At 48.6% G+C, this 19,752-nt stretch overlaps 1 protein-coding gene across 3 annotated transcripts in view; it reads left to right on the forward strand.

The window, feature by feature from the left end:
- LOC135898782 (uncharacterized) overlaps window positions 1–19,752 on the forward strand; it is a 343,693-nt gene that overhangs the window by 61,902 nt on the left and 262,039 nt on the right. Inside the window, exon 1 of one of the 3 annotated variants that reach the window (XM_065427943.1) lies at window positions 4,531–4,624. The exons of the other annotated variants lie outside the window; for them this stretch is intronic. The gene's annotated coding sequence lies outside the window, so the exon portion shown is untranslated. Of the gene's footprint in view, window positions 1–4,530; window positions 4,625–19,752 lie in introns of those variants that run through there. 3 annotated transcript variants of the gene reach the window in all.

A 19,752-nucleotide genomic window follows, 5' to 3' on the forward strand; every position in this document is an offset into this window, starting at 1 on the left:
CACTAGGCTGCAGGCGCCCAGCTGCACGAGTCGGTGAGCGCGCTCACTTCACGTCCACGATGACGGCGGACGCCGGCAGGCTCGCCGGTCCGCGGTGGCCTCCTGCGCTTCCCGCCGCGTCGAGCTCGCGCCGGTTCCGAGCGACTTGTTTGTTCACGGGAGCAGTCATCTGTGCATCGGGGGCGCGCTCTCTCGCTCGCTCGTCTGCATAGAATGGGTCGACGGATGTGTGGCCGAGGAGGGCTCCAGGCTAGCGCGCGGCCCGCCGAGAGCCGCGTTTCCTGAATTAATAACGAGCTAATGAATGGATGACCAGCTCTGCTCCGTGGCGCGCGTTCGCTCTCCGGCTCCTCGCGCGGACCCGCTTGGCCGAGAAGATAAGCGCGGCTCTCGCCCTTCGTCTTGCCCCGCGTGGCCGGCCTATGTGCCGGTGTCGGCCGCGGGAAGGCGTGCGTGCGGGCTTGACGGAACCTCAAGCCCGCGCTTCTCGCTTTCTTCGGCCATATCCTCGCACTCCATCGCCTCTTGGTCATACACCCACTTGCATTTGCTAATTGGTCTATATCAATTCGGCGCACTTTTATCTCGAATGTTCGGGCCGAAAGGAGTTCTTGTTCATTTGTCGTTGACTGTATGCTTACTTACAATCATTTCAAATAGCAGATGCCAGAGATTGATTTCGAATATTCATTAAATAATAAAGAAATATCACGCTTAATGATATTTTACAGGTGTCGGGTACCTCTCAGTGAACGACCACCTGTAGCAATAAATGTGTGCTGCATTGTGCTCATGCTGGCGAACAATGTTGCCTTGTCTACAGCGGTGCGCGGCAGAAATCGCACTGCCGTATCCCACCGCGTAATTTTTACTTGCAAAGATCTGATCGGAATCAGTACTGTGCTCGGTGATCAGTACGGCAGTCCTCCTTTCTGGACGGTGGCACGTGACATTGCATGAGCTGTCTTAGCCGCCTGTCTCTTTACATCTCTAAAACAAGCTGATGACAAGCATACACGTAGGTTATATATGGAAGACAAAATGGTGCAAAATAATACGACCACGTAATCGTGAAAACAAAGCCTAATGAGAAGTGCTACTCTCAGCTTGTTTATTCATCTGTACCGAAGCCCACGGCACGAGTATACATATAAGTAGTTTATCTGATCGTCCTTGTTTGCTCTATTCTATCCTCCATACATGTGAACCAACTAGCACAGCCAACACTTCGATTTACGCGCGTAGGGATTCCTGATACGCGCGCACGTTCGCGCTAGGGCGCAATCAAAAGCCATATTTCATAGCAGCTATAGCGTTCGATGCTGTTCCCGTCTGCAGGCCAGCCTTTCCAATAATGTCTGAGGTCGTTCATTCCTGCTTTTTAAGCCGTGCGTGCCCGTTTCGCGACACGCGAAAGATACGCGCGCTAATATTAGCCGCGCATTATATATAGAATCGCGGCTCGGTCGTATTGAGGCACAGAAAAATGGCGCGCTTTCTTCATATGAGATCCCGACGATATGCGAACGGTCGTGGGAACGCAAATAAACGACCGCGTTTACCACACCGCAAACGCGAGTGCCGACATAGCGTCAATGCTGTCGTTGCTGTTTTTTTTTTTTTAATTTTGCGGGGAACTCGCTCTCGAAGGTCCGCGATTTCGCTTTGAGAGGAAAGTTCGTTTCTTTCGCGCCTATTTCGCTTACGGCGCGTGCACAACGACAACCAGGGTGCACTTTCAGAAAACACTTTTGCTTGTGCCGAATTCGAGCTCGACAGCCATGCCTTTCTGAATCCCGGCTTCACGGGAGGCTATACGATATAAAAGTTACGCAAGAGGAAAAAAGGAAAAACTGACAAATGTCTGCTGAAAGGCGCCGAGGAAAAAAAAAAGAAGCACGGTGAAATTTGGCTTCGAATCGCACGAATTTCGATTGCCGTTGCGGCTGTGAATACACTGGCAACTTTTGCTGACGTTGTAGTTGCTTCCTACATGGCGTGACATCAAAAAAAGAAAAAAAAATGGAGTAAGCTGCCGGGCCTTGCCGTAATGTACGTATGCCTGCTGTGCCCTACGTTTTCGTTCACTTGCCTGTTCGTTCGTTCGTTCTCGCGTTTGTTTGTTCCGGCGTTTTGTGTAGACATAATCTCAGTATACTCGGTATAGGTCCCTCCGGCGTAAGCACGTTTGTTTCTTTATAACCTTTAAGTTTACAGAAAGCAGTGTCGGGAAAACGGAACGAAAAAAAAGAAAGGAAAAGAAAGATCAAGGGGATAGCGGGGAGAGAGAGGCTGAGTTTGTTCCATGGCCTTATAAATTGATCCACCTCGACCATCAGTCAGTAAGCAAAAAAAGAAAAGAGAAAAAATTGAACGACTTTGAATTATCGGAAATAAGGACTGGCTTTGAAGAAGGAAAAAAAAAAAAGAACAGGATGACCGGGGCGGGGGGCGTCACTGGTGGTTCTTGTAGAAATATGAAGTGAAAGAAACGCAAATTGACACACACACAAAAAAAAGAAGGGCGAAGCACGGTGGGCGAGAATCGGTTGACAAATGAACAGCTTATATGGTGCCTCCATAAGCTGCGACTGCGCGATAGAGGGATCGGGCCTGTACTTTGCAGCTTGTTTTAGCGCGTGAACTTTTGTTGTCATCTCGATTTATACTGCATCGGGTGACAGCGGTACGGTTCCTCTTAAGGTTTTCTTTTTGTTTTTCGTAATGTACGCGTACCCTGCACGCTGTGCTCGATAAGGAACGCTGCTGCTAATGCCTTCTCTCTCTCTCTCTCTCTCACTATCCGTCGAGATTACTGCTCCAGCTTTGCTAAATCTCATAATGCAGGGGGACTGCATTTGACAAGCGTTAAGCCACAACGACATTTAATTTGATTTCGTTAGCTGAGATTCAGGTTTTTCGTTGAAGGCTGTAAACATAAAAAAAAATTAACGACGCCCATATTTCCGGATAAAAAAATATTCTGCGTAAAGAAAAGAGACAAGAAAAGAAAAAAAAGCAACTGTAGCAATAGCATTCCGGAAGCGTCAGTGTCTTAATAGTTGCAAAATGAAGCCGTCAAATCACCAGCATAGTATAGGTACCCTGCGAACAAACGTCAAATCGTAGTTGTTAGTGAAGTGGAGAGCGGACAACCGAAGGAATTAGCATCTGCAGCAGACGTGAATTTTGTGCGCAACAACACTGCCACTAGACGGCACAGCAATCGGTAGCTGTCCATGTAAGGTATTCGTTTTATACCGAGAAACCCTTCCAGCTCACACTTCACAGACCAAATGATGCACAATTACGGTGACCATAGCGTTTAAGCAACGCGGACAAGGACGGTGTACTAACTTTCAAATGAATTTATATTTTGGCGTCATTATACCTAAAACTAAAAATTAGTTGAAAGTTAGCGCACCATCCTTGTCGTTCTTTCTTGTCCGCATCGCTTAAGCGCTGTGATCACAGTAACTGCATCTGTCAAACCAACCATCCCAAAAGTATGTACTACTGCAAATATACATGGTTCCCCAGCGCCGAAGCAGTGCTAACTTGGCCGCTTCGATACCTTAGTTAGCGACATCTATGTTAGAGGTAACTTGACGTACTGTGGACGTATCTGGAAGCCACTGAACTAGTGCAAATATCGTGTTCGGGAAAAGGTTTATTGAGAACTGAAGACGCCGCCACCGCACTCGGGCCACAATGCCTCAGAAATTCTCTACTTCTGGAGATAGAAGGTATACAAAGATACCGGCGCGTTGACATTTACGCAAGCAGATAAGTGGAACACCGTTGATCATTGCAACAAAAGTTCTGCGTATCTTCGTTGAACAGAACCTTACCAGATGTCGTCAACAGTGCAGCCATTCGCATCTAAATGTTCCAGTATTCTGACATCCTTCTAGGCCAGTGCATCTACGCTATGTGTAAACCTCTCTTTTAGGTATGCTACCGATCATATTCGCTTCCTGTATCTGTCGGTGAAATTATATCGTGTGCCCATATAATAAATGATGGGCTCAACTTTCCACAGTCATGAGAGATGCCATATCAAAAGGCTGCTGATTAATTTCGACCACCTGTTTTAGCATTGGGCCTCCATTGGAATGCGCCCACTGCAGTAGGGAATGAAACCGGCGATTTCGTACTCAACAGCACTCCACTGTATTCACCGAAGCAGGTGAAGCGTGGTGAAAGCGCCTTAGGTGATACATAACACTGCCGATGCAGTTGCGTGTTAAATTTCTAGCTTGCTTCGCTTAGAACTGCATGTTATATACTTCGGCTCCTTAGAGAATGAGTACTTTTGTGCGAGTTTTTGAAATCAAGGCTAGCGCCAGTGAATGCGTAATCCGGAGCAAACGAACTTCCTTTTACCCATTCCACGGTAACAAAAAGAAAAAAAAAAGAACAAGGAATCAATAAGAAAAACGGGATGGGGATTACTTGACGCTCTCACTGTGTACACACACAACCTCTTGGAAGAAAAAGACAATAATATCGAAGAAAGTAAAGGCAGTGTTAGGAAGACTGTGAGGGGACGGAGCACACAACGCCGGTAGCCGATCCTGTTTGCCGGCAGCTCAGCGGAGGAGCGCCAAGCGCTCGTTCACTGGTATGTGCTCCGTAGCTCGCGAGGGACGAACGTCTTGAGGAAACAATACGCTCCGGGTGCGCTATATCGAATCCGCTGTCGCGCAACCGGCTTAGTGTCCATTCTCGCTCTTGCTGCATATCGCCCGAGCTCCCGTCAGCCTTGTTCTATACTCCCGCGTCCTCTCATGCGGAGCTGCTAGCTCGGCTTGGCACTTGCGTGCACTAACTCTGGAAGGCTCAGGCTTTGATAGATCCGACCAGTAAAGCCTGATGCACTTGGCTAGTGTTCGTCCTTGTGCCATGAAGATGTCGTAATCTATGAGTGTTCGGTAATTCAATACTGCCGTGTCTAACTTGAATTTCATTGAAGCTGACCTTTAGCTTACACTTTGACCTGCATCTGTCGCCTGAATTGAGAAACGGCATTCGGTGTTGTGACCACTGCCGCAGTGTCTCTGTTGCGAAACTCATGAAAAAAATGAAATGAAGAGGGTGGTGGGGGCGCATGCATTCACAAAGCATTTTGCTCGGAAGAACTGCATACCATTAGCCAACTATCTTGGCTAATATTAAGGTGTCTGTTTTGATCGGCCGGCGCGTATTCTTATGAGGGCGGCTCTTTCGTACGGGTACCCCTTTATGAACAAGCGACAAAGCGTATTCAAGTACCCGCGCGTCTTGTGTCAGAGTGCATTCTGCGGGAGCACGATTTCTGCAAACGTCAATGTCTGAAACAAGTTGCTGCATCGTTCTAACGACTCTAGTACCTGTCGTGCACGACGTGGACGCGTGTCGCAGGCAGCATAGTGTTCGTATCGACACGCGAAGCAAGTTTCCCGTATCAGCACCCACAGTGACCGCGTTGAACGCGTCGCCCTTCCTGCCTACTGCACGGCATTAACGTGAAACTGCCGCTGAGCGGGCCCAGACGTATCGAAAGGCCGTTGACGCCACCGGGCCCGCACCGGCGGCAGCTCGAAATTAAAAGCCTCTCTCTCGCTGCCGAGATCAGCCCGGCGGCTGCCGAGGCCTGCATGGGATGCGATGCGCGCGCCGATATCGGAGAGCCTGCTCCGCACCGGCAGTTCCCGTTTCTGCGGTGGCGTGGGTCGGTTGCCATGGCGACACCGCGCCGCACGCTGCATTTAGGAAGGACCGCCGAGCCTCGGGCACGCTGCGGGCCGGGCGCCGCGGAGACGGCGTGCATACTTATAGGCGAGAAATTCGCGCCGCCGCCGTAACCACTCATTTGCATGAAAGAAAGTGGGCACGCTTCTTTTGCGACTCGGCTCAGTGGTCGCATAATGCTGAAAGTGCGCCCATGGAGGCTCCCCACGCGCCGGAAGTCGCGAGCTTCACCACTGAGCTGGAGTGTAGTACTGTAGAAGCCATTTTCTGTATTTGCTTATTTGTTCATGCGCTTTATGTATTTATTATCCACATTATTATTTGTTATTAACAACACTTCGTTGTTATGGAACGAAATGAAAGGTGCTGAAACAATCTTGTCGTACACCATGTAGGGCCACAGCTTGACTTTCACCCGTTCGTATATGACTGCCCTTAGACACCAATGAGCGTTACCTTCACTTGCCTGCTCATAAGCTGGCGTACTGCTTGACACCCACAGTTATATAAACAAGGACGTTCAGCATCCTGACCGTGAGTGACTCAGACTAGCACTCTCAAAGGTAATCTTGCGCACACACGCAAGCACAAAAGACATTGCACGGGAGGATGACCTTAATCGTAACTTAATCGGTAAAGTGCACTGCAACGCGTAAAATGTGGAAGATGTGGGTCCGGCTTCCACCAGCAGCAAATTGTCTTTTAATCCACACTCGTTTCTCTTTACCTTAATATTTCTCGAGTTCAGGCGAACATAATTCACTCTGTTTTCTATGGCTCCTTTGTTTGTTTCTTAATTCGTATGGTTAATTGGGACTGAAACAAAGAAGAAAAGCAAAATTGAGGTTCTTGGATCTCCTTATTGTTCGCGCTCATTACCTCGCTTAAGTTCCACGCTTCCGGGTTAGCAAATGACGAACCAGCTGCCGTCTTTAAGTCTGTCCGAAAATACCACGTGCAGCGAGTGAACCAAGTCATACGGAGCGATCGTGATCTCTCTTTACAACCCTTTTCTTTCCTTCGCACGGTCGTCTGAAATGTTTGTAAAGAGGACTATAAATTGGAGATTACTCGTGCGCTATGCCGGATAGCTACTTTACTAGAGCGGAAATAAGAAAGAGCACTGACGAATTTCTTAACGAAGTTACATATACACGAAATATCCGTTCAAGTTGAGCGTCCCGAGGCTGCGGTTTACTGAGATGACCGGGTGACCCTGAAACTAAACCCTTTGGAAAACGTGCTGTAGGTTTCGTACGCGCTCGTATTATATACTATATGTACTATGTACGAGTACTATGAAACTATACAGGGCGCCTGAATCAACGACGAATAATGGTTTTGCATTCAAGAGGAAAAATGTTTGCAGAGCGTGTCACGTATCAAAGTTCATAAAAGAGTGAAACATGACTCAAACGACACCGTTTCTGGTGGTTATGAACACGGTTACATAGTCTGAAGAGAGAGTGAAAGAAAAAGAAGGAAAAGACGAGGGGGTGCAGGCCCTCTGGTGGCTAACTTTGTGAGAGCACCGAGACACACATATAGATATAGACACATATAGACACATATAGACACATATAGACACACACACACACACACACACACACACACACACACACACACACACATATATATATATATATATATATATATATATATATATATATATATATATACATATACATATACATATACATACACACACATACACACATACATATATACATACACACACACACACACATATATATATATATATATATATATATATATATATATATATATATATATATATATTGACATTGTTTTGTTAAGCCTCCTGGCCCGCAAGAACGTCAGTAATGCTTTCGTGGCGCGTAACGCGCCGGTGGTGCTCTGCCATGGGCCGAGAATGTGCCGCAGTTTTAAGCTTGAGTCCCGTTGCAGGTGTCGTACCGCCTTCATAGATTGTCCCTCTGACGCGTAGCGGCAGCAGTGGCACAGAACGTGTTTCAGGTAACAAGGGGCGCTGCATTCAAAGCACATTGGGGAGTTCGTCAGTTGCATCTTGCACTTGAAGGAGTTCGTGTAAGCGACGTCGAGTCTGATGCGGTGTATAGGCATGATTGGTCTCTTCAATAGAGGCCTTGCGGCATGTGAAAGTCACACAATGGATCTGTTGTGTATAGGGGTCCGTACTGGTGGCTTGCATCTGCCCAGAGGGATTGTTGGAGACGCCAAGCGTGGGTTGATATGAGTGTCGCCGCGTCTTCTCTCTCGAGAGGTATCTGGACTATTTCTCTCAAAGTGTTGTGTCCAGCTTCGACATCATGGTCAGCCTGGACGTTGCCTTGTATTCTGCAATGGGCTGGTAACCACTGCAGCACAACGCTGTGATGCAGTTCGCAGACTTTTTTGCATAGACGTCTGATGTCCTTTGCGAGTTGTTCATGCGTGCGTGGTGACTTCAGGGAGTGCAGCGCCGCTTTTGAGCCGGTGTAGATGGCCCAAGACTCAGCTGTCTGGTCTATGACGCAATTGAAAGCTGCCCGCAGTGCAGCTAGTTCAGTGACTGTAGCTGAAGTGCGGTGACTGAGAGTGGTAGAGATGGTAACACTCGCAGACGGAATCAACACGCCAGTGACAGATGACGTAGGCATAAAGGGGCCATCAATGCAAATATGACGGTGAGCCCTGTAGCCATTGTTAACAATTCTCTAGAGCAAAATATGTTAGCGCTGGAGCGGGAGTGTTCCTCTTGCTCGTGAACCCAAGCATGAAAGTGGCAACTGACCACGAAGCAAATTTCCACGGTGGTTCCGTTGGCATAGAAGGGTTTTTGTTAATTCGCCGGGTGCAAGCTCCGCACCACGGGACCGCTGTCTGAAGCAAGCGGATGACCCGGCACTCTGGCAGCAAAGCGCATATCGACTCGAAGAAACTGCTGCTGCAATACACCGGTCTATACCGTGTTTCAGTGGTCCGTTCGGGGTGCTTGTTTTCTGCGGTGTCCTGAAATACAGAGAAGCAGAAACAAGCTTAGCGAAATTAAATTTATGTGAATGTTTTGCACTGCGACTGGGATGCAGCAATCTTGAGTCTTTCAGTTTGCGTGGTACGTCATATTTATTAACGAGGTCCCTATCCAACGACCAGAAAACAAAATTTTCAACTCCTGCATCTGAATTTAAAGGAAACGAGACAGCTGCTGTTCGCTATTCTTTCTTTCTTTCTTTCTTTCTTTCTTTCTTTCTTTCTTTCTTTCTTTCTTTCTTTCTTTCTTTCTTTCTTTCTTTCTTTCTTTCTTTCTTTAGCTGATTCTCCTAATAAATCTCAAGACACGCTCGGTTGTATAGGAAAGAAGCCATCATCGCTTGTGAAGCCTACGCGGTGATGCCGATAAATACGTTCCTTCAATGCTGCGTCTTTGAGTATTGAATGAGAATAATTTTTTTCATATCATTTAAACCTCGTATGAACCTTTATACAGGAAGGTGCTAGTTTTAGAAAAGAATACCCTTTTAACGCATATGCTACCACTACCGCCTAGTATAATATCAGGCTGGCGTTTGCGTGTCGACGGCAATTTTCCTCGCACGACAGCTTCGCGTGGGTAGCGGGAGGCTTAGGATGTAACTGTAAAGCAACACAATATAACCAGCGAGACCATGATTTACAACGTCTCATGCGAGTCGACACTCGCGCGCGCACCCGAGACAAAAACTCATTTTTCTCGCGACTTGAGCCCCAGTTTTTCAGGGGCCACTCGTTCCGCCTGTTTCTTGTTTCTCTTAGCGTATTCTTTAGGACTCTAGAACATGACCTCTTTCCGTTCGTCGCTTCTGCTGCTGCTTCGTCCAGTGTCAGAGTTCGCCGCGAACTCTTTTTCAGCTTTCATACATTGGCGAAAGAAAAAAGAATCAGACGTAAAGAAATAGCGGGCCGCACAGCAGAGCGGGATGCGCTGGTACGAGGCGAGCTCATTTGAGGCTAGGTAGGACGAACAGGGGAGGAGGAGGTAGGATTCACCTTGCTCGGCCGGTCTGCATGTGGGCGTCACAGGCGGACACAGCAGGCCGCCATCCGTCCGGCCAAAGGAAGGGTGATGTCGAGAGAGAGAGAGAGAGATCACGAGCAGCGCTGGGAGCCTTTGTTCCGCTACCACATGCACGAACCGAACATCCAGGCGGTCAGAGGGGGAAAAATAAAACAAAACGAAAATTTGATCCACGCGAGCGCAGGCAGTCTCGGAAACAGCGCAGGATGATGCCCCTTTATCTACGGTCGCGGTCTGATTTTGTTCTTGTTACACTTGGCCTGCCCTGTGCGCTTTTTTTTTGTGTCTTCTTTTCACGAAATGTAGCTGGTTTAGCTCTACGGCTTTAGTTTTTATTCGGTCTACAGCGTGCTGCTGTTGACTCTTGCCACTGGTCCGTTCGGGGCGCTTGTATTCTGCGGTGTCCGCCAGCCCGGCCGTTCGCTGACTCGCCCGCCCCGACGCACCGGGAACCAGTCCGGGCGGAAACATGCACTTCGCGAGAGACGCCGCGGCCTCGCCGAGCCTAGCCGACCGTGGAGCGCCGGGATTTGGCCGTCGCCGCCGCCGCTGTGCGAAACAGAACGCAAGCGCGGAGCGAGACAGAAGCAAAAAAGCAAATAACGAAGCAACCAAAAAAAGAGAAAATAATGACGAGGCATAGGATGCCACTATAGCTAGCACTGACGAGGAGGAAATAAAACAAACAAAGGCGCAGAGCAACCGACGAGCTTCCGCCGTTCGTCGTTGCACATGACACGCGACAAGGTCCACTGCGCGCGCAGCCGTCGGCGATGTTGCGCTGCAGAGTCGCTGGCTGGATGGCGAATGCAGATCGCGAATAATGGGCGCGGAACGCAAGGACCATCGCGAGCCAGGCGCTCAGCGCGCTACGTGAATCATTCCTCTTGTATTCTTCTTTTGCGTGGAGACGGTAGGTGAGAGCGCCTGCGAGGGTGTCGGCTGAGTCAGCCCATGAAGACACCTGGCGCTGCTTATATAGGCTGTCTGCTGCGTATGAATCAGACGGACGCAGGTACTTCACCGAGGCGGTATAGTACGGCACCCACCGCAGAAAACAAATGGAGCGTGACATTCTGGAGAGAATGAAGGGCATTGATTAAGTAACTGGAGGGCCAACGCGTTGCGAAAGCTACAACTGTGATCCATTTAGAGCTCATGCAGGCCTTGAACAGACACTTGTGCATTTTTTTTTCATTATAGCATTATTATACCCATATTAACTTACGATTACGAACGTACCAAGGTCCAGATTGAAATGAGAAAATGTGTCGCAGCAAGGAAACGCTCCGGTGAAACGCGTGCATTACCTTAGCCTGTGTGCAGGGATTTCGCTAATGCAACCTGAAACATTTGACATGGCACATTTTGACATAGCCGTTGTTTTATTTAAAAGATTGGGAGACGTCGGCTAAAGTCAAGCCTCAAGAAAGCTTAAAGTGGTATCCGATGCCTCTTGGATACCCCTGCTGAAACGGAACGATGTTCTTATAGAAGCGAAATTCTTTTGACGTGGTTGTTGTCACTTGTAAGGTTGATTGTAGAAGAAATTATAGCTTCACGTACTCGAATTTGTAAGTGTAAGGTGGCGCTGACGGAGCTATTCAGTCACAGCAGGGCTACGTATGCCATCTGCTATATGCACAGACGATTAAACGGGATGAACGCCGCTACGCTGCTGCTTATCTAGGACGTTCGGATCCACAACAAGAGCGCACACCTTTGAGACCATTATAAATACAGCCGGCATGCTCTGCTGTCATTTACAATGGCGTTGGATCATGACGCTTGAGACCTGAGGGAAAAGAAAGAAGATATACGTAGATTCCGCTGTCTCTTTCTTTCCCATTATATCGCACATGTGTTGCCGAGAACCACGATTACAGCGATACTTGACACTTGCGGAAAGGATTTGCTCGTGAGATTAATGGATTCGTTGTTAACGAGCGTTCTGTCATAATCATGCCCGCGCTTTCGGGAGCATCGTTTCTGACAGCGGCGGCTGGCACAAGGCGCCAACGTTGTAGAAGGGTATCCATCAAAATGTTTTTGAGCGCTTTGCGGAAGTAAATTTAAGGAAAGAAAGGAGTGAGAAGGGAGGTGCTGTTTTATCCAAACTATTGTAGTTTTGTTATATCCTCTCACGCGAGACAAATTTCGTCTATGTTTGTGTTGCTTATTGAATGTTTTCTTAATTATTCTTTTGCCATTGAATGAATGTGATTGTGGCTATGTGCTTTGCATTACGTTATCGACTCGAGTGGGTACAACACACTTGTCTAAAGCACACTAATGGAAACAAGTAATGGTTTAGGTGCGGCATCTGCGTTCAAGGACAAATCTTTATTATGGTTAGTTTCTCTCCCCGTAAACCGGTATCTATATGAACGTGTATTGCTTGAATGCGCTTGGTTAATTTTGCGCTCCCTGAAATTTAATGGAACTGTTACGTTTTGCTTGCTTCTCATCAGCATTCTCTCAAAGACACCCATATTATCAGTTGAGCGCCTCTGGTAACGCCACTTCTTCTGACCGGATGCACTCCCCCCCCCCCCCCCCCCCCCTACTAACGATGTACGCGATAAGCTACTTCGAAAAAAAAAGAACAAAGAACCAGACATAGCAACTTGGGGGAGACTAAACTCAGCGGAGCCACGTTATTTCGTCCATGAGAGCCTGGTTGTACCACCTCTTCCCTCACACAAGCCTCTCCCTCCAACTCACTTGACAACGGCCTCGAGAAAAAAAAAAAAATTCTTCATACCGGCAACCCGTGAAGACATTGGCCGCATCTGAGCGTTCACATCGAACATGCTCAGTTTAGGAAATATCGTTTGTTTGTTTGTTTGTTTGTTTGTTTGTTTGTTTGTTTGTTTGTTGACTCAGCCTGTTGTGCGCCGTGGCTAGAAGCATAGGCTGGTCGGCACGACCAGCACATGGTAGGTCAGCGCCAGCTGAGATTTTTTCTTCACAACTTTCACTTTTTTTTCTTTTCGATGTGATCGCGCGGTGTTGGGGCCGAGAGAGGGAGAAGAGATCGGCCGTTATACCGCCACCTTCCGACGGCGAACGCGAGGGGTCTCGCTGCATGCGTGCGTTTTACATAATGCGTTTCTTCGCGGAAGAAACCGCGCCGAGCAGCGCGGCTGTCGCGCTGTTCCGCGCACCATTATTCAAGCCGCCCACCCCCTCCTCGCGCGCATATCTCATCCATTTCTCTGGCGCGTCGCCGTTGCTCTCCATTTTGTTTTATTTTTCCGTTTTGTTTTGATTGCCCTGTTCGCACCACGTGGCCCGAGACACGAAAGAGGTGTTCGGAAAAGGGGAAGCAAGATTGTAGAAGACGTAAAGAAATGCTCGCGAGACATTTGATTCTCATTTCTGACTCGGGTCAGTCCTGCTTCCGATTCTTCTTAAACCCATTTTGCGATTTGTTTATTTTTTTTTCCTCTCGCCGTTGTTTTTTGTCCCCTGTCGAGAAAAATAAGAAGGGCCTGGGGGTCACAAAGAGCGGGGTAATGTTGGTAGGTGTCCTTCAGGCGCTTACTTCATCCGTTTTCGCCCGTCTCTGGCCAACGCATTCGTTTGCTTATCAGCGCTTAGAAGGAAATGATAGGGGGGGGAGGCACGTTCTCGAACGAGCTGCAAAGAGAGGTGTACGCGTGGCAGTTACGGGTGGGATTCCCACTTAGAGGGTGTGTCTGACGTGTGTGTGCTGCTTAAGAAGAGCCCCGTGCATAGGGTCCTTGCGTCGACGGCGTCATTGCTTTTGTTGTTCAGAATTGTAAGTGGGACCTACGTTGGTGACAGAAAAAAAGAAAAGAAAAATGAAAGCGCATGGCGTCACTTCTACGCTTATGGGAGTACCAGCAGGTGCTGGGTCCTCGAAGAAAACGCGGCTGATGTCGGAAACAGAAACGTAGAGAAGACACGATTTGCTCGACAACGTTCGTCTGTTCAAGGCGCCGTTCGCTGCCTGGCAATGATACCGCGGCCGCTGGATCCGTTATCGTTACGTTCTTGTCTGGTGCCTAAATTTGTAATGGACGCTGTTTTATTTCTTTCGTTTTCTTTCAAGGGACATTTTTTTTTTTCGCGAGCATGCGATGGAAGCCCGCAAGCGTGTATGATAATGCCACATGGTAATGCCGTCCTTAGCGCGCCCAGTTCAGTGGCGAGGGCGACAGCTTAGCACGCTTACGAATAGGAAAAACGACAATACAACAACAGCGCTTAGCGGTCCGGTTCAGAGTTTCTGGGTCACGGTGGCGGCAGGGTTCTTAAGCAGCAATTCTGCACACCAGGAAAGCAGGCGTCCTGCTGACTTTGCATTCATTTTGGGCCGTCGTGCGCTTCGATTGTATATAATACCAAGTTTATTAAAGTATTTGGTAATAAAGACTAAACTTTTAGGTCTAGTTCGAATAATCATCCACGAAAGCGCAGTCATGAAGCAACCAAAACCGCCATACCCCACAGCTTTCCTTGTTAATGCGAAAGCCGTCAAATGGCCCATTGAGCGAAAAAGCCGACGTCTGTCATCTGTAGCAGCGAAACGGCACATAAATTCGCATTGCCATTGGCTGGGACACCACGTCACGAGGGCGCCTCGACGGAGCACAGCGGGCGAAAGGGAACGCCTGCTGCCTCGATAGCGCGCCAGGTATTGCGTGAGGGAAGAGGGCGTCATCACGACTCCACCTCACTCTCGTTCTCGGAAGCCTGTGTTATTCGCGCGTTCCTTGTCCCCGCAAGCTCTCGCCTGCTTTCTAAGGGCCGATTTACGCTCGAACCGCCCATCGCCGCAAGCCGCACCGCACGCTTGCGGTCGCGCGAAAAATTGCACGTTTCCAGCACTTGTGCACAAATTTCGGTTTACAATGTGTAACGTGTACGCTGTGCACACAGTGTAAATGGTAATTTGTGCACAAGTGCTGGATACGTGCAATTTTTCGCGCGACCGCAAGCGTGCGGTGCGGCTTGCGGCGATGGGCGGCTCGAGCGTAAATCGGCCCTAACTGGGCCTCAGTAAGGCTGGTAAGGCCAAATTTCTTGAATTTTTTTTTGAAGAACGCGTGTGTGTGTGCGTGTGTGTTCCGTTAGGATACCGTTATTCCATTAGGATACCGCATTCCATTAGGATACCGTTAGAACACGCATCAGGCCATTATGCGTGAGGCCTACGCATATGCGACCATTACGGCAACTTCGTTGTCGGTCATGACGAAATTGAAGACCTGTGATGGCACGGCGATGCCCTTTTGTAGGGAGTAAGATTTCCCGTCTTATGTAAAAAAAAAAAAAGAACATGGACACATACACACAGCTGCTTTTACAAACGTACGTTGAGGGCGCAGTTTCACTTTCTTAATGAGAACGAGGTTACGCCTTCGATCGAGTCGCTCACCTAAGTCGCCGTCCATGGTAATGTCGCGTACCGTGCCACAACCGCTACATGATTGGGCGGCAGTCGTGCTGCCACCAGGCCGCGCTAAAGGCTAAGAGAGAGAGGGAGAGAGAAAGAGAGAGAGAAAGAAACGGTAGACGTAAAGATAAGAGTCGAACAGAAAGAGTTATGCCTGATGAGCCTACGCCTGCCCACAGGTTCTCGTGCTCTTTTTATTTCGTTACCCCCCTCCCTTCTTTTTTTATTTTTTCGTGTTCATGCAGTCAGAGTGGCGGGCATTATCGGGGGCGCGAATGACGGTCGAAGTCCCCGAGGGGGAAACCGGCCCAACTGGTAAGACTAGCTGAAATCTTCGACCGAGCCGCGTAGCTAACGACCCGTGATTAACGTGGTTCGTGGCCAGATTCACGGCGCACACTGTTCTGCGGAAGCGACAGCGCCCGTTGCCGTGTCCACCCCTTTTTCCCCCCTTCCAACCTTCTTGTTTTTATTATTATCGTTATTATTTTCTTCGGCGCTTCTCTGGCGGCTTCCTTTCGACGAACGGATTTGCACTGCGCATTTCCTTTTGCTATCGCCTCTCTATTATTTCCCGGCTCCCGGACATGTCGTAATAATCTTGGAGACCCGTCATTTTGGCTTTACATTTTTCTTTTTTCTCTCTGTCGCATGTTTTTTTTTTTTTTATCAAGCGACATGTAGCTTCCCTGAGCGGCCTTCTTTCATTTAGTGTTCTTACTAGTTCTGTATTCTTTTCTTTCTTTTTCTCGGTCCTTATATTCCGGGATATCAGAGAGTCGTCGCAAGAGGTATGATCGTATGATCTGACGCGATGACAAGAAAATGAGTTATTACAAAATAAAGAGAGGCGCAAAGTATACGTGTATCCCTTACAAATAGGGCAGGAAATGTTTTCAGCATGCGACCCGCTGCGACGATGTCCACCATTAATAAGTGCTGTCAGGATTGGGGGCTCAATCCCATCGTCCGTGGTCCTTTGCCAAGATTGGAGTACGGCATGAATTCGGAGGTAGCTGGCCCATGCCGTCGTCCAACTTATTTACGCTGAGATCGTTGATGAAGTGAAGAACTATTTCTCATCGAAAACGAGGAAAAAGGGTTTATTTACAGAAATTAAATCAGTCTAACATGACTGCTTGAGAAAAAGAGTATCAGTCCAACATGACTGTATGAGAGAAGCGACTCAGTCTAACATGACTGCTCAAGAGAAGTGTCCTCAGCATTCGCACAACCACAGTTTTTATACACTCGATCCGCCGGTCATACGAGGCGGCGACTGTTCGTTTACTCATCACCAACTCGCCGCTGCTCTGCAGATCAGTTTACAGACACAAAGGCACACACATTCTGATGCCCAAACGACGGCGTTGGCGGGGTGCCGTTCCGGGAACTATCGGTGCCGATCGAGGGTCGCTCGTTGTTTTGCGTCATGCAGAACCGTGAGAAGCCCCAAAATACGTCGTTCCCGCGGCAGCTTGTCCATGCGTGTCAAATCAGCTCCGCGTTGGGGAACTCCGGAAACATTGTTCAAGCACCGAACTCGTTCCGTCACAATGTCGATGGGGCGGGTGGGAGGCGGCGGATTCCAGCGCAAAGGCCGCTTCTTCGAACGCCTCCCAGCTGCAGCGACGGAGAGGGGGAGGTGCGCGTCGTGTCGCCCTGTCGTAACTGTGTGGCAATCTTGTTTCGCAGCTCGCCATTCTTAACAGTGCACGTGATCGTGTAGTGCGCCCCCACGTGACGCTTCTTCCATTTATTTCTTATTTGTTTTCATTTCGTGTTTTTATTTCCTTCTTTCTTTAATCATTACGTGGGCTGGCGTTGGTTTTGCAGACGGCGCCAGATATCTCATCAGCAGCTGCAGTGGATAGGCTTTCGGACGTCACCTTGCTATGGAAGTCAATGGTTGAGTGACGGTAGGAGTTTATACGAAGGCTTGTACTGGTCGCCGTGGAATATTATAAAGCCCGATGTGGTATAAAAACAAAAGGCACTAACTCTGAGGTGATAATTGGCTTACTATGTTAACGAGATAGCAATTTGAGAGATTGCACCTTTCGCTGGCTTCACTATGAAGTTATGGCAGTGAAGCTTCAGCCTTTCAGTTCGTTTTTTTTTCTCCTTTTGCTCCGCAAGCAAGGCGTTCGCAGCGAAGTTGGACTAACGTCTGAAATCAGACAACAAACTCGAAGCGCGGTCTGTCCAACTCAGAGACCGGCATTCTTCTGTATGCTTCGCTGTTATCACCCCAGTGCTTCTTTCACCGTAGCTTAGTACAGTAGCAGCAAAACGACAAATCTTCATGGTAACCTTCACTTAACAATAAACTACTGACTATCCGGCCTCGAGCAGACGTTGCCAGAAATCTGCGATGTCACAGGAAGCATGGTGCGGTGACATCAAGGTAACGTCAGCCCCTGTCTTTCGTTGGTGCTTCTTTTCGGGGGTACCAAGTCCGCGCACACGGTGTCATTAGCAATTCCAAACGCAATTGATTGATTGATTGATTGATTGATTGATTGATTGATTGATTTTAATGTCCCAAAGCCACTCTGGTGCTATGAGAGACACCTTAGTGGAGGACTCCGGATTAATTTAGGCCACCTGGAGTTCTTTAACATGTACCTAACTCTACGAGTGTTTTTGTATTTCGCTCTTATGCTAATGAGGCCGCCGCGAAACCGCTACTTCGGGCTGAACTGCCGAACGCCACAGCGACAGAAGCGAATTATTCCAGACGTGGAACCTGACCTCACATTTAGAACGATTATTCCTTCTCGCGGTTCCTTTAATTTTTTTCTTTTCTTTACTTTCTCTCTCCCCCTGTTCTTTCCGTCTTTCATTTCCCCTTACCCCTCACATAGTGCAGGGTAGCAAACCAGAATGCTATGCGGTTAACCTCCCTGCCTTTCCCATCCCGTTTATCTCTCTCTCTCTTTAAATGAGAGAACGTTTGTAGCTGATAGGAATCGTACGCACCTAATGGCGTCCACATAGCGCCCACGCGAGACTGCCAGGCTTTCGAGTGCCGCAGTTTCGCAGCCATGCGTGATTAAATACCGCGCAGCTAGGCTTCAGACGAGAGCCGACGCTCCTCCGAGGCCGCGCGAAAAAGGCTCGCGTGCGAGCCAAGGTCGTCGTCGCCACCGCCACCGCTCCGGGAAGCAGAATCTGGCGAGCTCGCTTCGGGGCGTCGGGCGGCCGGCCCCTTTGTGACGCGAGAGCGGCAGCACGCACCCTTTCAGCGACGCGTTGCGCGAATCGTCGCTCCACGGGGCCACGTCAGATTAGGCGACCTCGCGCCTTTTTGTGACGCCGAGTCTCCTACCCCCTAATTCTCCCATCCGCTATTCTTATTTATTTTTTATTTTTTTATTTGCTCAAACGTCCTCGGTAACTCAGTCAGAGGCTGCTGGCTAGTCGAGCCCATTTTGTGTCGCAACGGAAGCGACCGCGTGTGTCCGCCAAGTGCGTGCATTTGTGTGGCGTACACGACAGCGTCAGGCGTACACGACAGCGTCTGGTAGAGGCCAATTTGCAACCCACGAAGCTTTCTTTTAACGGCGGGGAAAAGACGGATGAGGCAGGGTAGCTTGCTGTTTTAATTAGCCTGCAGAAAGAGTGGCACGCTGACTGCCGCTCGTGCGTTTATGTAATTTTTTTTGTTAATGGGCCTTTCAGCTTTGGCCACAAAGAGATGACGAGATTATAGAGGAAGGAAATATCGCGCGCCACGTTGGAGCGCATTTTCATTAATGGCTCGTTTAGTTAATCCTTTGCCACTTGGGTGAAACACAAATACCTAAACGCTCCTTCGGCCCTTCGTATTTGGTTACCGCACCAATTTAGAGTTCCGGCCAGCTACATTCAGGTCAACGTGTCAGCGTTTCCATAGCGATGCATCTCTCTCTCTCTCTCTCTCTGTTGCACTATGAAGCCTTTGTAAATTTGTTACAAGTTGACCATTCTTTATTGCGGCGTTTAGCACAGATTCGTAACCAGCAAAGGCGGGCGGCCTCGTGCCGAGAACTGTTCTTGCATCTGTGGAAGTGGAAGGGTGTAGCCCTCCCGTCGCAGTTCCTCGACGTACATTCGCAACAGCTTACTGTAACAACTTAAATACTTTTTTAGCCTTTCCTCCGTTTCTATTAGTTGGATAAGGGTGTCCAGAGAACTGGTTCAGCTTACTAATTACGAGCATTCCTAACGTTGGTTGCCGTAAGACTTATCTTTCCTGCGATTTCCCTGCAGGTATCCGCGAGGCCCCAACAGGATTCCGTTAACCGCCGTATACCCGCTTTATGAACTACGTTGAACGTTAGGTTTGAAAAACTCCCATAAAGCTCCAGCGTGCTGCAAAATGCAGCCATACTGACAAGTCTTTGTTAGCATTTATTAATCTTTATTAGCAGGTATATCATTTGGCAGTAAAACACATAGCACCAATGTTTTCTGCATCCGCATAAGTCGACTGATCGGTACGCATGCGAACAACCACATTTAGCGACTTTTTCTCCGTATACGCATTTTGGGAGTCTGCTGTGAATCGTTA

Source organism: Dermacentor albipictus, chromosome 3, assembly GCF_038994185.2.
Source record: "Dermacentor albipictus isolate Rhodes 1998 colony chromosome 3, USDA_Dalb.pri_finalv2, whole genome shotgun sequence".
Taxonomy (NCBI): domain Eukaryota; kingdom Metazoa; phylum Arthropoda; class Arachnida; order Ixodida; family Ixodidae; genus Dermacentor; species Dermacentor albipictus.